Here is a 14,416-nt window from a genome sequence, read left to right on the forward strand (position 1 = left end):
CAACAATTATATATAAACAAGAATATAAGATCTTTAAAGAATCAGATAATTTCTCAAATTTTAGAAAAATATTATATTTTTATTTCATCACTATGGTAGTATAATAAAACATAATATGATTGTTTTAAGGTATAATGACCGTTTAAAAAATTTTAATTCTTGAACTATTATATATGTATAGGGTAAAGTTGCTTATTACGGTAGGCTCCTAATATGAGATTTCTGCTAAACGAATAAGCAATGTGGGTGGTTTCATGAACGTATTCCTCTTGAGATGAAATATATACTAGATCATGCGTGCAGTTATTGAGAAAAAAGATTTGTGAAATTGGATGTTATTAATTTTATTGAGATGAGTGTTTAAACTTTATTTATTATTTTAAATGTTATAATAAACAAATATTTGATAATAAATTCTATGTACAGATAAAGTAAGATCGTATTAATACCGGATGATTTGCTTAATTGTAAAGGATTGGATTTCGTGATCGTGAAGCTTGTAATATGACTATAATATAGATACTTTAAAAAATCTCTATTTTTTTATTGCGTATTCTTGTAGCTGACTTTGACAGGTTTCAAAACGCTATAATAAAGCTATTTTTCATTGAGGATTTTTCAAATTATACTTTAGAAAGTTATGGCCTTCAACATTAGCACTAAGAAATACCTAAAATACTTCGAAAAGAACAGGTTTTGGAGAAAAATGTTAAGTACAAGAGTTTTTGAGTATCAAAAGAGTTATCTGATTAATCAACTAGATTTTTAGTCCGCAGTTTGGACTCGGGAAATCCCAAGTCAATAAGATTCATCTTATATAAGGAAATCCACATGTCTCATGTTGAGAACCTTTTTTGAATACAAAATCAGAAATTTTGATAAAAAATTTCGTATATAAGAAAGCATAGGTATTATCGATTGCTAACTTTTGGCTAAAATTTAAATATATTTTCATAAGTTTAATATAAAAATGGAAAAATTAAGGTTAAATTAAATAAATTATAAGCCCTTAAAAAAGGTATTTCATATTCTAGGCACGTTTACCCTGTTATATAATTTTCAACTCATGAAAATTATTATTGAATAATGAATATATATTTTTTTATGAAAATACAAAATTTCTTCGTGTGAAGAAGTAATGTTCACTCTCAATTTTGACTTTTCAATATTTATATATTTCGAAAATAAGGAACTCCTTTTTACACAGAAAACAAAAATATTCTTTTTTCCGTGCATAGTTATTTATGCCTCGCATTTGCATTCATGGCGCAACATTTTACACTGATTTGAGCACATAATAAGAAGGAATACTGCGTTATTGCATCAGTCTTTTTAATCAGATAATTTAAAATTGTCGTGTTTCGCTAATCCCGCCTTTTGTCGTCGCCGGGCAACAATCTCAAGACCGCGCGATCTCTGTCGCACGTCGCGCTCCGAAAATATTCCGCGCGTTCGAATTTCGGAGTCTGCATTATCATCATCTCGTCAAGGTGGGGATCGACGACGACAACGACAATGACGTGATCATGCAAACAATGATTCGACTGTTCTCGCTGCGCAGCGCGTATTTGAAAGTCGTGAGCGGCCTTCGTCGGGAGAGCCGAGATCGAGAGAAAGAGAAAGGGTAGCTGGGGAGGGATGGGACGTGACGGCGATCGCGGGGGATCGTACAAAGGGGAACAAGGATTTCTGTTCATTGACATACCAGAAAGGCCGGCCGTTGCCGATTTCGCAAAAGTGTATTTTCACGCGCTAATTTGTGCAAAGATACAGTGGGCGAGAGAGAGAGAAGGAGTTAAAAATGTTCGTCTCATCCTACGACAACAGCCGTTCGCGTCCCTTGCCTGCGTCGACGCAGCGAAGTATACGACTATGACGATAGCGTGAAGTTCGATGACTGCGCGACAAATTCTGCGGAAACCTTCCAAGAGAGTGTCAAGTGCATTAAGTTGTTGACGCCACGCACATGGGAATTTCATCCTCGATGTAAAAATATTTTGAATTCGAAAGGCGACGTGGAAGAAAATATTATTACATCATCAATAATATTTTCCTAAACATGAAATCTTTTGGTGATACAGAGAGAGAGAGAGAGAGAGAGAGAGAGAGAGAGAGAGAGAGAGAGAGATCATGATGGTGTTATTTACAGAGCATATTTCATCGTATTCTTGTTTTCAAAACATCTTGATATCATGCTGCCGGACCTTGTCAGCATTGATTTCCTTCGCTTGCTTCGACTCCATAATAACAACAGTAAAACCATTTTTATAAGACTTTTGACCGCTCACAGTTCACGCAGTTCTTACCTTCGCTCCCAAGAGATTATCTCGGGGGAAAAAGAGTGCGAGGCAATTTTTTTTTCTTTTGTGTCTTCTGTGTCATTTCCGGTCTTCCTTTAATAGGTTTACGGCAAACCCGGGGCACATGTGGTATACATATTTTGCGTTTTCATTATCACGTGTCAGTGGTCAAGAAAGCAAATGCGGGCCTGCGGGCCCTTTGAACCTGAAAGGGAGGGTGCTTATATCCGCGTTTTATGTACATTCGCATGGATGGCGAGCGAAGGAAATCGTTGAATTCGTTGCCGGCTACGCCGATTAATCTGCCCCGATCTCGTGATGACACGGTATTTTTCGCGATTAATAATATCCGGCCAGTTTATTTAATAATAGTCCCAGAGCATGCGGTATTCGCACGTCGATATCTTATTTACACAACATGCGCGCCTCATGGGCGACAAAGTCCAAGAGAGGATCTCTCGCCGCGTTGTTGTTGACTCTTCCGCGAATCACAGGCATATTATCATACCGTTCGGTGAATAATTACCGCGGCCATTTATATATCGTTGTTATGCACACGCCGCAGCATCCCGAAGATCTCTTTTTTCTCTCTCTCTCTCTCTCCCTCCCTCTTTCTCGCCGTGGAAACGTTCAGACTCTCGGATATATCGCGTTGCGTGGACGTTTCCCCTGCCAGCGGCCAGGTCTAAAAACTAGATAAAAAGTGGAAAACAACGAGGAACAGCTGGCATTCTCGGCCGCACAGGAAAATCGATGGATCGACTGCGCAATTTAAGAGTTTTGTTTGACATTAACTAAAATCTCCTTCGTACTTGTGCATATTTGTTTAGGAGCGCGAGAGTATGACGTTACGAAAGCGTAGGATCTCAAATCACGAAAGTTTTTATGAAGTTTCAATTATATAAAATTATTTATAATATAGTATATGTTATTACTGTTTTACATTATTATATATATAGCGCATATATTTAATTACAACAAAAAAATAAAGCAATACAAAATATTAATAATGACATGAATAAAGCAACTAAGAGAGCATAAAGACACAGTAGGAAAATGCTACACTCAATATAAATATGCTGTGTTGATTTATTTAACTTTCTTCATTTTTAAATTTACTATTTTTCTTATATTTTCTTACATTATTGTGTAATTATCTCTTGAATGATTTCTACAATTTTTATAGTTATATAAAAAAAATCATTTAAGGGATAATTGCAATAATATAAGAAAGTACAAGAAAAGTAGTAAATCTGAAAATCAAGTAAATCAATCAACATTAACTGAAATTATTACAAGAAAGAGGAAACGGAGAAACAGATGATCTGAAAGCAGAAATGGAAGAGGAAGATATGTAGGATAATGGAAAAATTGGAAGAATCAAGAGAGATTCTCCCATGTACGGGCTCCGAAAGATTTTCCTCGCGAAAGCGTTCCTTCCGGCGAGTCTTCGTGTTGTTTCCGGCTTTTCATCGCGGCTCCTAATTAACCGTCATCTTTGACGTTATCGTCGCATCGTGTGGGCTTCGCTATAACGTATTCTCGTACGGGTCACGCGGCGTCGCCATTACGCGTCATTACGCAACATCATTGTACAATATTTACCGTGCGATCTGCAGACAGGCGTACACGCGCGCGAGCGCCCGCACTCACTTATGTGTACTGCGGATTGTACGCTGACGTTGTGCATTCCCGAGATTACAGGTGGACTACTTTTCAGAAATGCCAGAGCGGCGATAAACGGCCGCGGCGCGTTCTTCGCTATCGATCTCGTACGCGCCTCTCATCCGCCGCGCGACTCTCTCTCTCTCTCTCTCTCTCTCGGTGCGAGAAGAGAGGATTATCTATCGGCGCGTTAGGAAGATTTACGGAAGGGAACCGCGCGCCGTGGCCACCGCGGCATCGATGATCGACGATCGCGACCGCGCGCGCCCCGTCTATATTAATAAATTATAAGCGCGCACGGATCCGAAGTAACTGGACTGCACGGTATCGAAACTACACGGGATATCGGCGAGAAAAGTCTAATGCACAATGAAAAGCACACGAGCAATAGCAACAGGAAATAAGGAACAATTCAACATGTTAAATAAGGAAAACATATAAAGCCTTCTTTGTTCAACATATTCAACTATTTCTCATTTCCTGCTGCTATTGCTTGTGTTTTTCATTGTGCATTAGGCATAACTGTAGTACGTGAGCATGCAAGGACGCAGTATGTGACCGTTTGAAATGCACACGTGGCGTAGAGAATCTTTCGGAGTACGTAAACGTAAAAGAAAATCTTCTTGAAAACTCGTTTTTTTCATAAATATTTAAAAAATGTGAAAGTTTGTCAATGTACGAGATGAAGCATTCCCGCTGCGCTTTCGGAACCGTTCCTATCCTTAGACGCACAGCGGGATCTTTCTTGTGAGGAAATGTACCTGCTTGACCTATGGACTGTCATTTCGACAATTGTTCAAAAGCTTCTCCGTACCGCCACAGAAAAGTTGAAAGGCAAAGGTAGCTAGAAAAAGAAAGGGCGGGAAGTGTCCATTCCGACTCGAATTCTTGAATCGGAGGTAGCCGCATACCACCACCACCACCACCACCACCAACCGGCCACTTTCCAAAGTCTCGGAGGAATCCGAGAACCGACCGGATGCAACTCCAGAATGGGAATGCAGGCGGCTGCGCGCGCGGCGTAACGCGGCACGGCGTGTGTATGAGACTCCGTTACTCGCGTATCGGGTATTTCCCAGAACGCGACTATAAACAAACAAACACGTCGAGTTGGTGGGATAAAGAGGGAACGAGAAACAGAAAGAGAGAGAGAGAGAAAGAGAGGGTTAGAAAGAGAAGGGGAAAAGGAAGGGGGACGGCGTAGGGAGAGAGAGGGCACCGCGCCGCGCGTGTGATCAGTGCACTCCCTTCCAAAGTGAGAGAGTGCACCGACGAGAAGCTAGCCGCCACCACCACCACCACCACCACCATCGCCGCCGCCGCCGCCGCTGCCGCCGCCGCGCGCTGCCGGACGTAGGAAAGGGAACGCGGGGCGGCGGGCTTGATTCTGGCGCCGTCGGTTGAGGAACCTCCCCTCCTTTCCTCTCGCGTCTCCAGCAATTGCACGACCGGTGCATGCGCGGTGCGTGGGGTTTCCCTGGTTTCCCCCGCCGGTCGCCGGGCGCGAAAACTGTCGGCGGACCCCTACCACGCGGCAGGCGCGCACACACGCTTCCCCTCCGGCGCTCGCTCGTTCGAAATCGCAACGTAAAGTCGTCGCGGACGAAACGCGGCAGCAGCGGTGGCGGCGGTGACAAACAGTCGACGCTGTTTACCATCGATAATGCGAAGGTATCGAGGGGGATGTCGGACGTGCCGGGGGCGAGCCTCTCTCGCTTTGACGCCCTACGTCGTTGCCGTCGGAATTCGGACCGACAGGATGGGTACGCTCTGCGGCGGCGGTGCTGCGCTTCCAACCGCGGCAGCTGCGCCCGCGCTGGGGTCATTAATCTCGGCGCTAACGCGAGAGAGGCCACACTCGTAAATTTGGGCGTTCTCCCCCGAAACTCCAGGCGACGCGCGACGGACGCATTCCTGCGCGATCCTCGTCGTCGGTACGGAATGCAAGGGGGGGAGGGGTAGGGAAATACGTGCGCACGAGGAAGCGATCCCGTCGGGGAAGAGGTGTTCAACTTTCGTTGGCAATTTTCGCACTTGATCGCAGGGCTAAAGCGTGCTTTACGACCCGCGCGCAGTAAGATTACCGGCGCGGCGCGGCGCGAGGCGACGCGTTGCGACGGCGACGGGGAGGACGACGGCGTGGCGCGGTGCGGCGCGACGACGGCGGAGGAAATCGTGCGTGTTACCCCACCATCGCTCCCGGATGCGGACCCCCGCGTCGATGGTGGGGCACACTGGGTCGGAGTAGGGCTGACGGGGAAGCGCTTGCCGCCAACTCTTCGGGGCGATCCCCGAGGTGGTGGGGAGAAAGCGCGGGTTAGCAGCCCGGACACGCCAACCGTCGGATTTAGTAAGCGAACGGCTCTCAACGGCCACGAACGTGTTTTTCGTTCTTCGGTTCCCGCGCATGCATATATATATTACACGTAACGGCGATATATATATATATGCACCTATCCGAGACTGACCCGCGAGAAACAACACTCTGTCGTCGGGAGTAGTCGGTGATCGGCGACCGCGACGACGTGACGACCAACAGTTAGTCAGATTCGTACAACTGCAGCAACAACAACAGCTACCGCGACACAGATCCGCTTCTTTCGAGTAATCAGCACATTTAATCCGTCTACAAACTCATCCATCCTGCAATCGCGATCAGATAACTACTAAAAAAAAAACAAAAAAAAAGAAATAAGGAAAAAAAGTTGTTCTTCCATCCCGCTCTACAAAACCATCATCACCCCCGTAATTTCGGTTTCGGTCCTTCATCTTCGTTCCCGCAACTGTGGCTTCAATCAATCAAACTGGATTCCAACAAGCAGTACGTGTCGCGATTACTTCGCGGCTACCGGAGGCTTAAGAAATTATTCAAGGTAAGAGATTACTCGTCCACCGTGTATCGCGAAGCCTCTTCTCGCTATTTTTTTTCTCCGAAGTCGAGGGGATCGTAGGTAAATGGATTTTCGCGCGCGTATCGTGCACAGTGTGGAAGGGTGTAGCCGCCGCGCCAAGTCGCGCACGGTAGTAGTGCGAGTGCGAAATCGAGTGCGCTCTCGGTGGCGGAAGGATGTGCGGTGAGAAAGAACTCGCCGAAGAGTCACCGTGCTCCGCTAGATACGCCCGAGACCGAAATTCGTCGGGATAGAGAGAAAGAGACGACTCGGCTCCGTCTTGGCTCGCGCGTGCGACGGAGAGGATGACGAGGCTGTTTGTTACGTCGCCGTCGCGAGAATCCGCGGCTTTCCGCTCTCCTCTCCGAAAAGTTGGCGGGAAGGTTGACTCTCTTTCTCTCTTCCGCGGGGTAAACGTATTATTGCGACGTGCGATCGGACGAAGACGCGCGACGGCGTTCGCGACGCCCACCGTCGCGTCGCGAGCGAGGTCCGCTCCCTTTCGCAACGCTGGCGAATAATGTCAATTATCGTGACAATCGGAACGAGTATACCCGCCACCCGTATGTACGTGGATCGATCGATAAATAAATATGTAGACGGTCTCTGTTTACGCTGCGCGAATTATGGCAGGCGAAGTACATGGCCTCGATGAAGTACGCGAGATCCGAGCAGGAGAGCGAAACTTGTCCATTTCGGGGAAAGGGGAAGGCGGGCGGCTCTCGGCGAAATAAATAATAGACGGAGAAGCGCGGGAGAGCAAGAAAGAGAGAGAGAGAGAGAGAGAGAGAGAGCGAGGAGGTTATTATACTGCCTCGCGGCATGAATAATTTACACTCGCTCGAATTTAAATAAATTCGCCCGTCACTGCCGCCGCCGCCGCAGCCACCACCATCACCGTTCGCCGTTGTCGTCGTCGTCGTCGTCATCGGCTCGAAAACGCGTAATCTCGACTCGGCCCCGAAGGTTGTTTACGGTCGTACGCGCGCAGTTAATTTTAAACGAATTCGCCGGATATCGTCGCCGAGTAGTATCTCCCGTCTCGTTCGTTATCGCCCCGGTTATTTATGTTATTCCGCGAAATTACTTAGAAGTCCGTCAATTAGGTCTCCGGCCGATGCAGCGGCGCTCGTAAACAACGTGTGACGTAAGCTAGACACATAATGCCGTATTATGGCAAATAGCGAGGGATACGCGCGATACTAGGCGCGCGAGCGATAAACACACGCGCGGACCCTCTGGCAAAAAAATATTGTTCGGTGCTGGCGCGCAAAAAAATAAAAATAAAAATAAAAAGATTCGACAGGACGAGAGAGAGTCGGTCACTGATACCGATAATCGATCGCGGGGCGTACTAACTTGGTCTCGAACACGCCGCGTATCCTTGTTTTCGGGCGTGTTGGACGACGGATTCTGATAGCAGCCGGGATGTCGCGACCGAGTATCAGTTGGCGCGCGCGCGCGCGCGCGCGCGACATTATCCTCTCTCGGCCAAAAATAAAAGAGAGAGGGGAAAAAAAGAAAGAGGAGAGCGCGGATGATTGTGAAAACCGACGACGGAGGCCGTAAGGTCGTCGCTGGCGATCGTGACACATGAACCGTGGATGATCGAGCGAGATTCCGTCACGCGCCCGCGTGTACGAGGAAAGTGCCGCTGTATATAAGCGCTAGATGATGTCTCCCGAACCGAAAAACATGTTTGGTCGGTTGTTTATACGATATATATACCATGTGAAAGCAAACACTTTAAAGGTCTCCGAAGCCGCGGCATCGGGAGCTCGATCTTCGTCCCGGGACGAAGGCGGGCGGCGTTATCTCTCCGATGACGGTCGCGAGGTGAATAAAAAGGGAAGAGAGAAAGAGAGAGAGAGAGACGGATGGGGAAAATTGTAGAGAGGAAGAAAAAAGTTGGAGGAGTTCGCGATTCGAAACGCTTATTCTCGTCGCTGCGTGAAACGCTCCTCGGAACGCGAGAAAACCGCGTACGGCGAGATACAGCGGCGCATCTGCTTAATGTATCGTAATACGCAAATACCGACGCGGGCGAAGTTATGATCTACCGCGTGCCCGCGGCACCTTTGGATTGAACCACCCGACCACCAACCCTGACGCTCGCGCGCGTTGGCAGTGCATAATTCTCGGAAACTTCTCGCTCTCTCTCTCTCTCTCTCTCTCTCTTCGGCCGTTGACGTGAGGCAGGCACGCGGGGAGGAGGCTTCGGGCGCCAGCCTTCACCTCGATGCAATTGCATACGAATCGAAAAACAGTTCGGGCGCGCGTAGGTAGCTAACGGAACTATGCACGCTTTGTCGCGCGCCCACTATAGCTTTCGGCAGTAACGTCACTACGTATCATTGTATTTATCTATGACTGCATCTCTCTAATTGTCCTTCCCTGCGTTATAACAATAACGTTAATGGAAATATATAATTAGCGTGTCGATGATTAGAAATCAATTAATACAGTCCCTGTATTATTTGATTGTATTTTGTAACTCACATCGCATGTCGCTGCTCCGTCAATATATAAAAATATCCCACATTTAGCTCGCTATGTATAATGCACGCTTCACGGCAATAACGGATACACATGTGCATTAGAAACGTTATTGCCGCGCCTCTTGAACTCTCTTTCCGCCCTCTTCTTCCTCCCTTCCCTCTGCGATTGGAATGCACACCACTGAACGGACGATGCGTGCACATTCCTCAGATCCGGCAGAAAGACCGACAGGGTAAAGACCCCTCGGACTTCAACCATTGTCTGCTCTCGAGGCGGATCGCAACAAAGTCGAAATGTGTTTAAGGTCGACTGTTGCGCCCTGTCGAGAGTCTATCGTATATACACCCGAATTCTGGCTCCAAGGCACACACAAAACGGTCGCTTTTCCATCCATGCAGCGAGAGAGACTTCGCAGCCTCTCGCCTACCCTTATAGCAGCATTCAGTCTCACGCTTTAAACCCCCATTGTACAGAAACATGTTTCCCTCACCTTAGCCAGTAGACCCTTAATTAGAGAGGAGCCGATGGAACGAAATGTGTATAATATTGAATTTCGTTTACCTGAGGAGGAGATCGGGAACAGAGCTTAACTACCTTAACATTTTTACAAGTATATTGTTTCGCGAGGGAGCAAAACAGAAAGAGAGAGATATATATATATAGAGATAGTATCCCCACCGCGGGATAAATATAAAAAAAAGGCTGCGATCGATACAAACACTTGACACAATGCCGCGCGCGCGGAGTTATCGCATTCCTTCCACGAACGTGATATTGCTGATCTGTACTTTGTACTTATCACCAATTTTTACTTGACGGCTTAACAGCTCTCTCTCTCTTTTCCTCCCCCTCGCGCTCTCTATTATCTATTATATCATCACTCTGCGCGCTGTCGCGTACACTGTGTACTTCGTACTTTCGTTTACACGCTTGGAAAATATTTATCGCGGCGCAGTCTAACAAGTTCTCTTTCTCTCGCTTTCTCGCTTGTAATCAATGGGCTTTAATTAACGAGTCTTGCGCACTCGAATATCTCGATCTTTACGTTCTTTTTTCTCCTATTTTAATTCGATCCTGCTCTATCGATATGCTTATTTTACAAGTCCACCTTCGTCTCGCACAGCCTTCTCGAGGGTTAGATGCCGTAGAAAACAGTCTGTGCGTGTCGCGCGGACGAACCGTATTCTATTCTATTCAATTCCGTTTGCGCGCTCGTTCTCTCCTCGTCGAACGAACGCTTTTATTCGTCGGCATCGGCGGCGCGTGATCCAATTTAACCGCGCTCGTTTTCGCCCGCCCGCCCAACCGCTCGCTCGCTCGCTCGCTCGCTCGCGACATGTTTCTCAGCGTCTGCGAATGCAAAACATCTCATTCACGGGCAAAAGTGCTGCTGGCCGCCTGCGCCAATAGGCGTAGTCCCTTACCTGCGAGAGCGGCAAAAACGAGAGTAGTGGCGCGCGCGTGCGAGAGAGAAAGAGAGAAGAGAGGACAAGAAACGCGGGAGGAGCGAAGGAAGGAGGCAGACGACGACGACGACGACGACGACGACGACGACGACGACGACGGCGACGACGACGGCGACGACGACGACGACGACGACGGCGACGGTGGCGGCGGCGACGGCGGCGGCGGGTATATAGAGAGAGCATCGCACTCTCCTTCGTCTCCCTTCGTCCTCCGTCCGGGAAAGGGAAAGGAGGGAAGGGTAAAACCCGCGTACCGGGAGAGAACGCGGAACGCCATAAGATGGAGTAGAAAGAGAGTGTGAGAGAGAAAAAGAGGGAAGGGAAGACGGGTGAATGCGCGCGAGAGGAAAAAGGGGGGGGAGAGAGAGAGAGAGAGAGAGAAGACGCGCGCGGGGCTAAAATTAGAATGTCCGTTGGAATGCCGCTGGTAGTGATGGTGTGTACAGGATGATTCAGCGAGTGAGAGGAAGAAAAACAAAAAGAGATGGAGGGAAACGGAGGAGAGCAGATATGCGCGGATAGTTTATTCCGTTCTGGGCGACGAAGCCCCTAAGGTCGCGCGGCAGATACTCCGCGCGTGCACTCGCGTGGCAGCGAGGGCCACCGGAAAGCGGCCGATCTTGTGCTACACAGCACACTCTCTTGCTCTCTTTTTTCCCGTTGCTCCTTCCTCGCGCGCCTTTTATACTGCTGTCGCCGGAAATAGATTCGCGTATCGACGCGCTCCGAGAATAGTCCTTAACTTTTTTATCGCGAGATTTCACGAGGTGGATGATAGTAGTAGTAGGAGTAGTAGGAGGAGGAGCAGCAACAGCAGGCGATAGTACTATGCGATTCAACGGTGCTATTTTCAAATGGGACATTATTTTCGTACGTACGCTGCTTTCGCCTTTACGATTGACTCGATTATCAAAGTTCATAGATTCGATAGTAGCACAAAATTATTACCATCAACGTGATGTTTCCAATTAGCAATATAACAGCACGAAAGATATCTACATTCTGAATAGAATTAAAGAGCTAAACTTCTTCAATTGTAGAAGCTCAATGTCACGTTGCTTAGAGAGCTCGGCTCTAAAACCTCCGCCGCCAACTGTCTCCTCCCCGCGCGAATTCGTTCTATAAATAGCATAGTCACCAATTTTGTGGGACCGTGGGCCGCCGTTGGTCACGTCCTCTCCGGGGGCCTTCGTGCTCACGACCACGAAATTCAAATACCAGCGATTGCTTTTCAAATACTTCAGCAAGACCCTGCCCTGCCCTCCCTCCCTGCGCGGATCGTTATCTGCGATCTAAGCAAATCTTTCCCAGGTCATTCCACGGCGGACTGTCGCCCGCGTATCGATTATTTCTGCGGGATTCCCCACCTCGTTCCGAGGATCGAGGTGAGGCGCCTCGACGCCTTGCGAAATACTCGGTGCTGATAGTTATACTCCGTCGTCGTCGTCGTCGTCGTCGTTGTCTTCAATGTTGTTGCCGTTGGGCACGCAGGGGGGAGGGGCAGAGGGACGAGGAATAGATAAGCAAATAAATAAATAAGCGGGGCAAGGCGAGTCGAGGCGAACGCGCATACGAGAAAGAGAGCAAGAAAGAGAATGAGACTGAGTAGGACCGGTGATTCTCGGGCGAACGTTCGTCGACGAGGTCGACGGCCTGACACGGATGGTTGACGCCGTGGGGCCCGCTTCGTAACCGGCCTGGGAAGAAGAACGAGAAAAGGTAGATAAAGAGAGGAAAGGAAAGGGCCCACCGCTGTGGAGCAACGACGCGTTTTCGCCCTCCGCGAAGACGATAGATCCGCCGCCGTATCCCCCCGGCTCGATGATCGGTCTGGGTCAGCTGGCAACTCCCCTCCTACTTCGATAATACTCGTTCTCCCTTTCTAGACTACGGGAGAAGGATCGGGATGATCGTACTGCATACAGATCGCTCTCTTCGAGCTACTCTGGGTGGTCTTGAAGATAAAAAAAAAAAAAAAAAAAACGGGCGTTTAGGCAGACGTGAAATTTTCGACCAGTTTCGAGTGGATTTTCCGTAACGTTGATAACTCTTTACCTCAGTTCTTCTTCATTGAGTACACCGCGAGTGTCCCAGAGTATACCGAGCCCTCTTTCTCTCTCTTCTCCCTTCTCTCTGGTCGTCCCCCTTCTTCCTGCGGTAAAAGTGTGATCGATGGACGACGAGACGGGACGGGCGGCAACGAAATTGGGGCGTTGCGTATTTATCGCTTCTATCTCGCCGCTATTTACCGTACCTGCGGCTTTTCGCCGCCAGCCCGCTCTTTTATCGTCCGCTCATTTTATTTCCCCCCCTTTTTCTCACGCCGTTATAACTTGTACAACACGACCGGATATTTTTTATTAGATTTCTTTTTTCTTTCGCCGCTGCTAATCCTCGCGTCGCGATTTATTCTTCCCTCTCGACCTCTCTCTTCCTTTATTCCCTCTGTTATTGATTCTACTCAATTAATATCTTTAAGAGGCGTCGCGTTTATTTGAACTCAATTAACAAGAGTTCAAGAGAGCAACATTTCATTTTTTTTACGTTTTGTTATTTATTATATTTATTTGCTATCATTTTTAAGCATGTATAGTATCTCTATCATTTAATTGTTCACGAATTTTTAAATCTAATAACTGCCTTTGGAGAAAATTTTCTTTCTAAAATACATAAATTTTGTTAGCTTCTATAAATTTCATTAATGACTCTTTTACTTTCTTATTTCACAACTTTTTTCTTTTGTATATATTGCATTTAATCTTAGAGGCAACAGGATTAAGATTAATGGAAACGTCTCTCTTTCCCTCTAGCTTGCCTAAAAAAAATTGCATGCCGGAATAATTCGTTGCCATTGGTCATTGTCGTCCCCGTTCCGTTTCTAACAAATGCGAAACGCTTCATTACGGCGGCTCGGGAAAATCATAAAAGCCGAGAATGCTCGATGAAGTGATAAAACTTAATTCGCCTGCACGGCCGTCGGTTGTACAAACAACGCTCTCTCGCCCGTGTTTTTCGCGGCGGACGCCCCGCTCCGTCCATCCCTGGTTTTACGATTTTTGTGGGAATTTTATGGGAGCGGGGGTTTATTTTTATTGGCGGCAGGCCCGAAATTACGACGGGCCGCAAGAAAATCCGGCGTATAAAACAAGAGGAACCGTTCGTTCGTTCGTGCTGCTCGCCGCCCGCGTTTATTGCCACCCGCCCCGTCGACTTTATGCAATTCCCGCGAAAATCATTCGTCAACCTGGCACGTGGAAAACAGTTACGAGAACATCAGTTGCGGTACATTGAGATTAACTCCGCTCGCGAGCAGATTAATTACTGCGTTCGCGTTATATCATTCCTCGCGCGACTAAGCCGCCTTATTATTTGTTATTGCGTTTTCGACCCCCGTCGAAGTGTTTTCTCGTTGCCGAACATCTGTCGCAAATAATCGTAAAGCTGTGGATTCAACGAGCCGCGCATAACTTCGTCGCCAGTCGCAAACTTTACGTCATCCATCACGCCACGATTTCCAGTAGAGTAGACATAATTATTCAATCATTATTTGGTCTCGATAAGATATCTGCCAAGATTAATGGACATGAATACAACC

General features: G+C 47.5%; 1 protein-coding gene across 4 annotated transcripts in view; it reads left to right on the forward strand.

The window, feature by feature from the left end:
* LOC105202789 (3-phosphoinositide-dependent protein kinase 1) overlaps positions 1-14,416 on the forward strand; it is a 353,542-nt gene that overhangs the window by 331,375 nt on the left and 7,751 nt on the right. The window contains exon 1 of one of the 4 annotated variants that reach the window (XM_039458959.1): positions 6,290-6,838. The exons of the other annotated variants lie outside the window; for them this stretch is intronic. The gene's annotated coding sequence lies outside the window, so the exon portion shown is untranslated. Of the gene's footprint in view, positions 1-6,289; positions 6,839-14,416 lie in introns of those variants that run through there. 4 annotated transcript variants of the gene reach the window in all.

This window comes from Solenopsis invicta, chromosome 16, assembly GCF_016802725.1.
Source record: "Solenopsis invicta isolate M01_SB chromosome 16, UNIL_Sinv_3.0, whole genome shotgun sequence".
Lineage (NCBI taxonomy): Eukaryota > Metazoa > Arthropoda > Insecta > Hymenoptera > Formicidae > Solenopsis > Solenopsis invicta.